Source organism: Macaca fascicularis, chromosome 5 (genome assembly GCF_037993035.2).
Source record: "Macaca fascicularis isolate 582-1 chromosome 5, T2T-MFA8v1.1".
NCBI lineage: Eukaryota > Metazoa > Chordata > Mammalia > Primates > Cercopithecidae > Macaca > Macaca fascicularis.
The window spans coordinates 39,517,226-39,529,289 of record NC_088379.1 but is presented as its reverse complement, the minus strand read 5'-3'; the positions used below and the strand labels follow the sequence as shown (position 1 = coordinate 39,529,289).

At 43.4% G+C, this 12,064-nt stretch overlaps 1 protein-coding gene across 9 annotated transcripts in view; it reads right to left on the bottom strand.

The window, feature by feature from the left end:
* RHOH (ras homolog family member H) overlaps positions 1-11,790 on the bottom strand; it is a 137,487-nt gene extending 125,697 nt beyond the window's left edge. For 5 of the 9 annotated variants that reach the window (XR_012434796.1, XR_012434794.1, XM_015450268.4 and 2 more), the window contains exon 1: positions 5,568-5,841. The gene's annotated coding sequence lies outside the window, so the exon portion shown is untranslated. Of the gene's footprint in view, positions 1-4,203; positions 4,486-5,567; positions 5,842-9,668; positions 9,841-11,492 lie in introns of those variants that run through there. The other 4 variants (XR_012434795.1, XM_005554724.5, XM_015450267.4 and 1 more) reach the window with 3 other exon arrangements.
* Between the last annotated feature and the right edge of the window lie 274 nt (positions 11,791-12,064).

Below are 12,064 nucleotides of genomic sequence, written 5' to 3'. Positions count from 1 at the left end.
TTTTTTTCGGGTCAAAATGGAGCTATTTTCTTATCCATCTTGTTTACCTCTGAGATCAGCATCTCATGGTCTCTTCCTAAGAAACCTTCTTTCCCCGTCTCTCTGGCCTTTGATGGTAGCTTTTCTCTGGGCTATTTCTCAGGCCTTGCAGTCTACTTTAGCAAGTCCTCAGGACACAGTTACTTACTTCTTCCTCCTCCTTAAGCTGCTCTAAAGAAACCCCTTTAGCATCCACAGCTCACACTGCCCAGCTCCAAACTCCCTTTACAATACCCTGCCCAGGGATTCACAGTAACATCGATTGGTTAAAGGTAAGCCCCATATGGTTCACAAAACTCATAGCCTTCCTCCTAAATATTACAACTACTCAAGATCACTTATTAACAGGGGTTCTCCAAATTTCTTAAATGCACACACCACGACCACAATAAACGAAATAAAAACAAGTTCTCCTGTTTCACCATTCTAACATACCAAATGCTGTCATTTTTTTTACAGCTCAATTTAATTCTTATTCATAACAAAATCAGAACGTAATTAAAAATTTTAATTCTGCTTTTCTAACCTAATATCATATCAAATATATTTTCATAACTGTCATAACTATGATTTTTAATGACTTTAAAACAACCCACGGGCTGTGCTCAGTGACGTGCCTGTAATCCTAGCACTTTGGGAGGCCGAGGCAGGAGGATCACTTGATCCCAGGAGATGGAGACCAGCCTGGGCAACAAAGTGAGACCCCGTCTCTACAAAAAATAAAAGGTTAGCCAAGTGTGGTGGCACACACTTGTGGTCCCAGCTACTTGGGAGGCTAAGGCAGGAGGATCAAATGAGCACAGGAGGTCAAGGCTGCAGTCAGCTGTGATTACACCACTGCACTCCAGCCTGCGTGACAAAACAAGACCCTGTCTTTAAAAAAAAAAAAAAAAATCTCCTGGAGTTAATGTTGCCAGAGCCCCTATTGCTTAGTGTTTAGGTTATTTTCAGATTTTGCTGCTATACGTGATAATACGATGAATATGTTCATGCATTTTATTTCTTTCTTCTTTGAATTATTTATTCAGAATAAATTTGCAGGGGTGGAATGAATGGATCAAAGTGTATGAACACTTTAATGGCTCTTGGTACATATTGTCAAATCGCCATATTTGTATTTTACACAGTTCCTCAGTAGTATGCTAGTAAATGTTTAACAACACGCTTGCCCCCCCGCGCCCCGAAAAAAAAAAGGTAGGGAGCCTGATTTACTGTGTTTGCTGATTTTCACAGTGTAAATACTTTTACCATAGCCAATTTCAAGCCACCAACATGACATCGCTGAATGCAAAATTGAAGAGATGCTCAGATAGCACATTATAATACAGCATTTCCATAATACAGATAAAGAGAAGTCAGTAACTTCAGTGGCTTGGAAAATTTCTGAAAATATGACAATCAGCACTTGTAAGCGAGCCTGTTCTAGAACACCACTGTAAACATCTCCCTTGATATTTTGCAAGAGCACATCTTTTTTTTTTTTTTAATTGAAATCATTGAAATTTCACCCTGTTCCCATCTGTGTGACAAACAATGAGCATGCTTTTAGGTCCACAGATGATACAAATAATGAACAAAATCTAATGCAAAAAAAAGGGGGATAGAGTGAACATCTAATGCCTGTCTGGGTTGAATAATTCCGTCTACCCACCCTCAAGCATTCATTTTACGGTGTTTTTTCCGTGAGATCATGTATACAAACGATTCGATCATTTGTTTACTTAACGAGGCACTGAATGGATGACTATATGTAGTTCTCAGGCAAATGTGATGAGACCCGTATCTTCTGTTTCTTAACCACTCTCTTCCTTGGTTTTCTTTTCTACGAAATGAGGAAGAGGTCACTGTGACTTCTGTTTTACGAGAAACTGAGTGCAGAGATAAGAAAGGTTCAACTTATGCTCTGAGAAACACTTGAACATTTAGCAATGCTCTGGAAATTTCTTCCAAAAGCAATTCATTAGCATTCTATTTTACCAGAAAAGAATGTGATTTGGCACTTTCTTGCTTGAAAGCAGCTTCCCCTCTTTGGACTGCCCCGGAATAATATGTAGCTTCTAGATGTATACAACACTTTGGTTTTTAAATTAGTGGCGCCCTATGTTTGCATGTTAAAAGGTAGGTAGGACTGAGCTAAACATCCTCACACCTTTGACCCAGTCACCCCACTCCCAGTAACTCATCTCAAGGAATAAATTCAAAACAAAGGAAAATACTTTCTGTGTAAAAATATTAATCACAATAGAGAATAGATCAATTTGCCTCATTTCAGCACTATTCAACTTACAGTTTCTGGGTCCCTGGTAGGACAGTTCTGGATTCCTGGTTCCTAAATCCCCACCTGTAAAACGACCACTTTCCAAGTTGTTTTAGGGCTTGCATTTTTTAATCACACAGATTCCCGGATCTCATGTGAGGGTTGGGATATGAGACATGGAATTTCAGTTTCTTAAAAGCTCCCCAAGTGGTTTTGCTGTCCAGCCAGCTTTAGAAACCACTATTCCACACTGAAACAGCAGGCACATGATCATTATCGCTGAACAACTGTCCACATCCCGGCAACAGCATGAGAACTTCTTGTGCAAGTCGTCAAAAGGTTGTTCAAGGCATTCAAGCAGTTGCTAGAGTGAAACGCCTACAGAGCCACGGAGGAGCCCTAAGTTTCAGGCACCCTACCACCCCTCTGGGTCATCCTTTCCATCTCTGACACCCTCCTTGCTCTCACTGCCCACCCCAGCCCCCCACTCTGTCATGCTGCCTCCCAGCCTCCACCTGTGCACCCCATCCTGACTTGTGCCCATCCCTTTTCATACACAAAGCTCCAGAGTCTCCTCCCTTAGGACACCAGTGGGACTCTAGAAGGAACACTACCACCGTTTGACTCAAGTCATCTGCGCACATAATTAGGAATCCCCTGCACAATTAACACACCAGGTGGATTTCCATTTTTTATAGGAGGCTTTTAATCCAAAAAATATTTATAACCTAGAGAGTGGAATGGGGAAGCAGGATGCTTTTTAATCTTGGCTTTCACCTAGATCCAAGCATCCTGAACCCAAATAAGCACTTAATGCCACAACGATCCCCACTCGTAAGTAGAAATGGAATTGTAGTTGTGCTTTGTTAGCACCAAAATTAACACATTGTAAGATAGAATAATTTAATTTAAACTGGGCAAGGAAGAAAGGTCGCGCTCTCTGCCTCTAATGAAAATCACCTCTAGAATTCCACCCAAGCATTCAGAGAGCAACATCAAACAAGGAGGCCCACAAGTAATGCAGCAGCTACTCAGAGGACCTCTCTCATAAGCTAGAGAAACTGTTACAGAAAGGCTTAAAATAGCAGTTTCCAAGTTTGTTTTCCTTTCTTCATATGTATTCCCACTAGAAAAACATCCAACCCTGTGCCTTGTCCATATTTGATGCTCAAAAAATGTTAATTCCCAGTCTCCACCTGTCACCCCCCACTTTCCCTGGAAAGGAATGTTGGGATTAGGAGAACGTTGGGATTTGCAGGCTTCTTGCTCTTAAGCCAGGGCTCATAACACCTTCATTTATGTCAATAGCCAAGTCCTTAAGAAGAATCATAAGAGTTGTATCTATTGAGAGATTTTTTTTAAATTAGGCACTAGGCTACATGCTTTACATGTTTTATCTCATTTGATCTCTGCAACAACTCTCTGAGGTAGGTATTTTCAGTTATTATTAGTGTTATTTGAGTTATTTTGTGAATTTTTTAAAAAACTCTGAGCACTGAAGAAGTGAAGTAACTTGTCTGAGGTTCCCACAGCCCAGAAATGATGGAATGGGGATTCAATGCAAAGCGATCCAGTTCAAAAGTTGGGTTCTTATTCACCATGCTGTATGTTTGTTATTAAATGGGTTCAGATATTTTATGGTCCAGAAAAATAGTGTCTGAATTATTACGATCTACTGACTCTCTAAACAACGTCCAGAAAAAGAACAGAAGCATACCCGTGCCATCTCATTTAGACATGCAAAGAAAGTAACACGTATTTCATGGAATTTGGGGACTGGCTTTTGAGGAATAGAGACTTGCTTATCATTCATCAACCAACTCGTCCTCCCAAGAGGAAGACCACTTTAATTCCCGGATAATTGAAAGGCCTCCTTAAAATGTAGAAACCAGAGGTGGAGGTCTTACCTGTACCCCGAGCCACACGAACATTTCTCTGCGTAAATGATGTCCCAAGGGAAGACAGTAGAGGGCAAATGGAGGCCCACAGTCAGGTGTACGGATGCAGAAAGCAGCCCCAGTGGGAAGAGGCCACACTCGACAAGCTTCCTCTCACGTGGAATTCTGCTAGTGCCGTGAGAGCCGAGGAGGCGCAGCCCAGGGCAGAGGGAGACCAGTGACTATTGAATGGGGTCACTTCTCCCCAGTGCCTGCAAGGTCCTCCCTTTTGCGTCCACACCCTAACCGTCTAATCTGATTTCCTGCAATGTGTAAAACAAACTATCTTCTCTTCTCCAGTGTCTCTTCAACTGGCCTTATCATCTCCACGTCAGCCTCGCCTTTGTGCCTTTGCCCACAAGGTCCTCCTAGTCTGAAATCACCTTCCCCTTCTTCTTCTACCAACACTTCGCATCCTTCCAAAGCCCAGATCTTCCCGACGACTCCAGTTTGCCCCCAGACCACCTCCACAGAATTCACAGAACTCTTCAAGCCTGTGCTCCCCACTCATCACTGAATTCTCATCTTGCACTGCTTCCCAAATTTTACTTCTTATCACGACTACTAGATTATACGGCCCTTCGAAGTAGAGATTTTTAAAATATTTTTCTTATATCCTCCACAGCACCAGCTTAGAACCAGTAAGGGATCACCAACTACTTGTTGCCTGCTTGAATACTTCAATGGCAACTTTCATTTAGTAAAGCACCTAAAACTGGTGATTTCCCAAACTTTGTTTAGTTACAACTCAGGCTACTGACTGGTACCTCATAGCATATCTCCAAATCAAACCACCTCAGAAGAAAAATTAAATTTAATTAAAAACTACATGTTATACATCACAGAGCACTTTTGGGAAATGGACATTAGCATTGGCAAGAGGTGAAAAACACAAGCTAGAAGTTCCAGATTGAAATCTACATCATTTAGAATTTCGGTTCTGTTTCATTTCTGAACTAGACAACTTTAAAGTTCAGATTTGCACAACTTAGTCTTTAGATTTACTTCATCAAACCTTGGGTAGTATTTAAACTACCCATACAGTTGAGCCCAGCCACAGTCAGTCACAAGCATATGCATTCTCTAGAATATCTGGAAAATCAAAAAGCCAACGACTGTAACTTTTAATGTTTCAAAAATCTTGTTAGGACTGTGGTGAGGGGTACTGAATATCAAAGCAACACCCCCCGTCCGTCCCACTATGAATTGGTTCTACACCTTACAGCAGGTAGATCAGAGTCGTTACAACGTTTGGCCTAGAGTAAAAGCTAAACAAAATTAGAAAAATTTCTTTTGACACCAAAGAAATACTTTCAAAGAAGCAAAATTCTTACCTGTTGCAGAACGCCGAAGGAATTTCTTGACAGTAAAATGACTGACTCCGGAAATCAAATTTGTTCAGCAAAAGGATGTGAAAACAAAAGCGGCCCAAGCCTTTTCACTGTGGTTGATTTCCTCCTAGGATTAACCTCTCCCTCGCTCCCGAGAACATTAACTGGTTCACACTAGAAGAACTGAAAATACAAGAGTTGGGCTGGCAGGGAGTCCACCCCAATATGGCTGGGTTTAGTGTGCGTGAGGCAGCAGGAGCAATCCGAATGTGACAACAGAGATTAGCAAGTTCCTGTGCCTAAGTCAGTTTCCTGTAGCCTGCTTCTCCGCAGAGGGGGTTTCATTTGTGTGGGTTTAGGGGGGGGTGTGTGCACGTGCGTTTCTCTCCATTAGAATATGAAACTTCCCCAGATCAGAGGCAGAATAAGGCCTTTGCTGCACCGCTAGGTTTGCGTTGAATTTATCTCCCACCCCACTCCGAGACTGTATTTCTCTCCCGCTTCGCCCCATTTTCCTCCAGCAAAGCCCTACGTAAAACTGAAGAATGGAAGACCGAAGAGTCCAAATGATTCCTCATGGAAGTAAAATTACAAAAAAAAAAAGTCCATGCCACTGATCCGTCTTGGTTAATCTGAGCTTAGGAAACAGCACCTTAGAACTTCCCTCACATCAGCTCGGGGAAAACAGGAGGTGGGTTGTCTGCCTTGCTTTGCTGCATTAAAAACTATCAAATAATATTTTGCAAAGAACAGGCTTAGTAAGAGTTCAAGCAGCCCCCGCCGTGCGTTCACCCCTGTGTGGATGGGCACCTGGGCTGGGAGGTACCTGGCGATGAGTTGCTTTTTCAGACTCCTCAGAGTTTCATTATTTGCCTAAAAACACAAGTTTACTTGTTTTGTCCTAATGGGCAATCCAGGTGTAGAGACCATCTGCAACTACTTAGGTTATGGCTAAACGCCTAACCCAACAAATGGAACTTTCGTGATGTGGTCACACCCCCCTGTGCCCCGAATCCCTGAGTAACTGTTGATGCTACCGCTCACAGTGATAGCTTGGTCAAAACACCTGCCGGCCATAAGGATAAAATCAACTCCATGCCTTTTATTTTATTTTATCAGTGCATCGGCCCCACACTCAAAGATTTGAGTTTAATTGGGCTGGGTGGGGACCGGACGTCAATATTATTTTAAACCCCTCTGATTATTCTAAAGTGCTGCTGCCACTCTAATGGATGAGAAGGAGGAAAGAACATTCCAAGCAGAGGCGAACAGTACATGCAAAGGCCCTGAGGTAGGAAAGAAGTTGGCATGTTCAAAGAAGTGAAAGCAGATGACTGTGCTTGCAGCACAGTTGTAGAGGGAATCAATGGTACGAGGAGAGCATTCTTATCAATAGACACACAATTACCAAGTTCACAAGACTTTCATATGAACCCAAGTGTCAATTTGTTGATGCATAGTAAGAACTCAATCTGCCAGCTGAGATCCTTGAGCCTTCCGAAGAGCACATTATCTTCTAGAAAATCCTCTGTGGGAGGCCAGGTGTGGTGGTGGTGGCTCACACCTATAATGCCAGCACTTTGGGAGGCCAAGGGGGGAGCACTGCTTTAACCTAGGAGTTCGAGACCAGCCTGGGCAACATAGTGAGATCTCATCTCTACAAAAATGTAAACATTAGCTGAGCAACCACACCCGTAGTCCCAGCTACTCAGGAGTCCAAGGCAGGATTGCTTGAACCCATGAGGTTGAGGTTGCAGTGAGCTGCGATCCACCACCACACTCCAGCCTGGGGACACAGCAAGACTCTGTCTCAAAAAGAGAGAGAGAGAGAGAACGAGACAGAAGAAGGGAAGGGAAGGGAGGGAAGGGAAGAAAGAAAAGAAAGAAAGGAAAGAAAGGGAAAATCCTCTGTGGAAAGCCAGATCACCATGGTGATGTTATCCGCTGAGCAGAACATAAGCTTGTGGACACTTTATTTACTTCTGGTTTTGTTCATCAAAGGATTTAGAGCATCTTGCAAAAATACTTACACCTTAGCAAAATGAAACAATTAAAAACAAGAAATATGAAAAAGAGGCCAAGAGAAGTGAAGACAAAAGTGACACTAAAACCGGGGTAAAGTTAATTACAGAGAATGTATGCCATGTGGCTCTACGCTCTTCAGCAACGGGTATGAAGCAGGAACTACCACCACCCAGAAAACTCTTTGCCCACGGAAGAAACATAAACAAAGAGCTCAGAACCATGAGGCCTCCCTGGCTCCCCGGTGCTGAGATTAAAGAGGAACTCTGCCCCCTGGATTCCCAGAGAGAGACAACATGGCTGAAGTGAAACACCATGTTTAGACTCCACGCAGCCAGCCACAAGTCTGTGAGGTGGTTCCTTACACTTTTCCTCCATGTATGCTGATTGCATCTCACCAAAGAGTTCACTAAAAGCAACTCCAGGGCGTGCGGCGGGGAGAATGCAGCAGGAGATTAACAGAGTGTGCCATGCCACAACACTGCTTTGATGTTCCAGTTTTATCCAGAGATGAAAAATGACTTCATGGGCCGGGCACAGTGGCTCATGCCTATAATCTCCACACTTTGGGAGGCCAAGGCAGGCGAATTGTTTGAGCCAGGAGTCCAAGACCAGCCTGAGCAATATAGCGAGACCCAGTCTCTAAAATAATAATAATAATAATAATAATAATAATAATAGGCAGAGTGCGGTGGCTCACGCCTATAATCCCAAAACTTTGGGAGGCCGAGGAGGGCAGATCGCTTGAGGTCAGGATTTCGAGACCAGCCTGGTCAACATGGTGAAACCCCACCTCTCCTAAAAATACAAAAATTAGCCGGGCATGGTGGTGCATTCCTGTAATCCCAGCTACTCAAGAGGCTGAGGCAGGAAAATTGCTTGAACCCGGTAGGCAGAGGTTGCAGTGAGCTGAGATCACACCACTGCACTCCAGCCTGGGCAACAGAGTGAGACTTCAGCCTAAATAATAATACTAATAATAATAATAAAGAAAAATGATTTCAGATATGCTTCAGAAAATTCAGGATAAAAAGTTTGTCTCATTCAAGTTTCTAAAAGATTTAAAGAGGCAAAGAGTTCAAAACTGGTTGCCCCTCCAACAAGAGATCCAGTGTCCTTTAAGGGGGACACTGTCTCCCCTTCAGAAAGCAGAGGAGTCACACAAGGACAGCTTCCTGTACGGACAGACCCCCTCCATCTCCTAAGTAGAAAGGGAGGTGAGGCTCTGCCCTTTGGGAAACAAAGCTAGAAACGCCACCAGCATGATTTATCACGAGCTCCAGGCCTCAGGCCTTGTACCATTTTCTGCACGAAAGTGGAGACGTACTCCAGAGTCGGGATGGACTGGGTGTCCTCAGGCACAAGCACTCCCATCCCATCCTGGAAGGGACTAGGAAGGGCACTGTCGTGCCTGGCTGCGAGACCCCTGTCCCTTTCACCCCATGGCTGACCATCCTTCTGCATGCGAAGAACTGGCTTTCTGTGCCTGGAATTGCCAGTTTTAGATGATCTAGTACAGTCCAGCACTGGGCTTCCTCCTACTCCTGACTTACACACCTCTAATCTTCACACAGTTTAATTGCAGAGAGGATTTTCTTAGACAGAGGGGACAGGGGGTCGCCATCTAATTTTCTTCCTTTCTTGAAATGTCTTTTTGGTGTCTCTCTCTCTCCCCACTCCCCTCCTCCCCCACCCCGCCCCTCCTCTCCTCTCTCTCTCTCTCTCTCGTTCTCATTCTTTTAACAGACTTTTAACCGACAGGGGTAGTGGTGAGAGGAGGAAGCAAATGCTGAAAATACATGCACACATTCACAGACACACACGCACCCGAGCCCCACAGCGTGTCCCTTCTGATGCTGTGTGGTCCGTCCTTGGGAGGGGTAGGGGGAAATCCTGGGGACTTCAGAGTGGCAGGAGGAAGGAAACCATGGGTCCGCAGTCCCTAACTGGGACTCAGAGGCCCCCTCTGAGCCATCTTCCAGGAAGCCATCTGCAGCCACCACCCACCTCCCCTGCAAGCCCAGTGAGGTGCCCTCCCAGGGGCTCCACAGCACGTTGTGTTAACACGGCCGGAGCACTCACCAAACGGCCCTGTGGTGTTCACTTCAGACGTCCCAGGGCTCGGGGTCCAGCCTTGCTCACTCAGAAATCCCAGGCACCGAACAGTCATTCAACAACCGCTTTCTGACCAGTAGATTGATTCTCCCATCTCACAGCCTCACAGCTGCCCTTTACAGTAAACACTTTAAACCCTATTTTAACAGCCAAGGAAACAGAGACTTCAACTGGTTAAATGATTTGCATAAGACCCTATGGCCTACGAAAACCAGAACCAAGATTCACCCCATTCATCTGTCCTGGCCGGTCACTCCCGCTGCCTCCCCACAGAGAGAACTGAACCAGCGCGGGCAAGGAGGAGCAGCCAGAGCCCCGAGGCCCAAGGCCCATTTTCTTGGCCCTAAACATGCCCCCTCCAGGATTCTCTGTGCAAACGGTCCCAGTCAGGTCAAGGTGAAAAAGCAAAGACTTACTTTCTCAAAACCACCTGCATCAGAAATGTTCTCTGACATGGCAAAAGAACAGCTTACTTTTACTTTAATAGTCTCCTGTGAACAAAGACCTCTTTTACTGAGGTTTTTAAAATAATATGACAACTACCTGTGTACCCTGAACTCATGCATAAGCACTATGTTTGCTCATTGCAAAGCTGTTATGCCACTTACACCAGCGAAAACTCTTAATGACAATTGTAATTGTATGAATAGTAAATCTTAGAAACCTTGAGACATGATTCATCTACTAAATAATTTCAACGCTGGGTTAGTGAGATGCCTTTGCCTCCCCCTTGCTATTAGCATATTAACTGAAATGATTTAGATTCAGTGGGTAGCTTTTAATGTTTACACAGACCCTCATTTATGCCACCTAATAAAATATTTCAGTGAGTTGTGAAGATAGGTAATATGTACTAAAACCTTGTCTGAAGGCTCTGAATTTCAAACCCAGGCCATTAGTCATATTGCAATTATTCTCACCCAGTTCCCCACTGGATGATGAACAACTGTATTAAAACAAAATAGCCTTTCTTTCTGATTGAGAGATTTCATGATGAGAACTATAAAATGTTAAGAGAATGATCTTAATTCTGATGTAACTTTTAGTGTAAAAATACATTGATATAAAATACTTTCTAAATTCAGAATATTGAAATAGCTTCAAAATGCCACAGGCTAGAAATCTCATGGGTGATTTCCTCTTTATGCATTTTAATTCATTGTAAAAAAAAAACAAACAACAAAAAAAAAACCACCCTGCCTAACCAGATAATAGCATTTGAAACATCTTCTAGCTTCCCTCTTATTGCCATAACCATAAAAACACCATTTCCCCTGCTGTTATTCTCATCATTTATTTTCTCTTTAAATATGTTAATGTATCATAACATATTGCTTTTTGTTTCAGTGAATATTTTGTTCTCAGGATTCTCAACTGCCATGTTTATTCTGGTTTGTTTGCCCTGGATAACTGTGTTGATCTAGCAAACATTCACATCCTGGTTCTTTTTATTGCAGAGCCATAATTCATAAGAAGACAGAGTCTTGTTGTGGAAGATGATAGCATCCGAAGTGATAATTCAAGCTGTGGCTCTAAAGTTATGATACACCTTTTTTTAAAAAAGCCTGTCAGAGCAGAGCAAATGTAGTCAAATGACCGTTTCCCTTCAAAGCAGTCCCTCGATAGTTGATGCACTTTTGCAACATCGCAGACATTAGTCAAAGTGCATTTAGACCCTTTTTACAATATCCTTGAGAGACAGCTTAATAAACTACAAAACAAAACCAGTATCTCTGCATTCTGTTCACAACTTGTTTTTGACTCAAAATAGTACCTGGCTTTTTAACCCACCTTATTCACTGGATGTAGCTCCGAATGGCTGTCTCCTAAAATCAAATCCACTCTAAAAGGAAAAAGATTTTGCCATCATTGACAAAGTTTTTAAAGATTGTGCTGCAGGCCCTGGGAGTGAGTCCAGAGGAGGAGTTTAAAATGTAGTGTTAGTAAGAGCAGTATCTTTGGGTCAAGTGCCCGCGCTCCTAGGGAATGACTGCAAAGCACAGGACACGCACAGTGATGTAGAAATTCATCAGCGGGAGGAGTGAAGAAGAAGGTCATCACTGCTTCTTCTCAAACTTGTGTCTTACTCATTGCATTGATAGGGATCTTCAGTTTGAGCACAAACCTCACAGGGTAACTGCAACCCAGCACATCTGCTCACAGCGGGTGCTGCAAACATTTCAGTTGTGAGGCAGGGCAGACCGAGTGTTAACTTGCCATCTTTTCAAAATAACAGATCTCCTCGCTGTTCTGTAGGGAACAGGTTGAAACTTACACTAAAAGGCAATCTGAAATTTTGGAGAAATACAAATTTGGATTCAGACAAAACAAGATGCAAATCCTGGCTCCACTTATTACTAAAG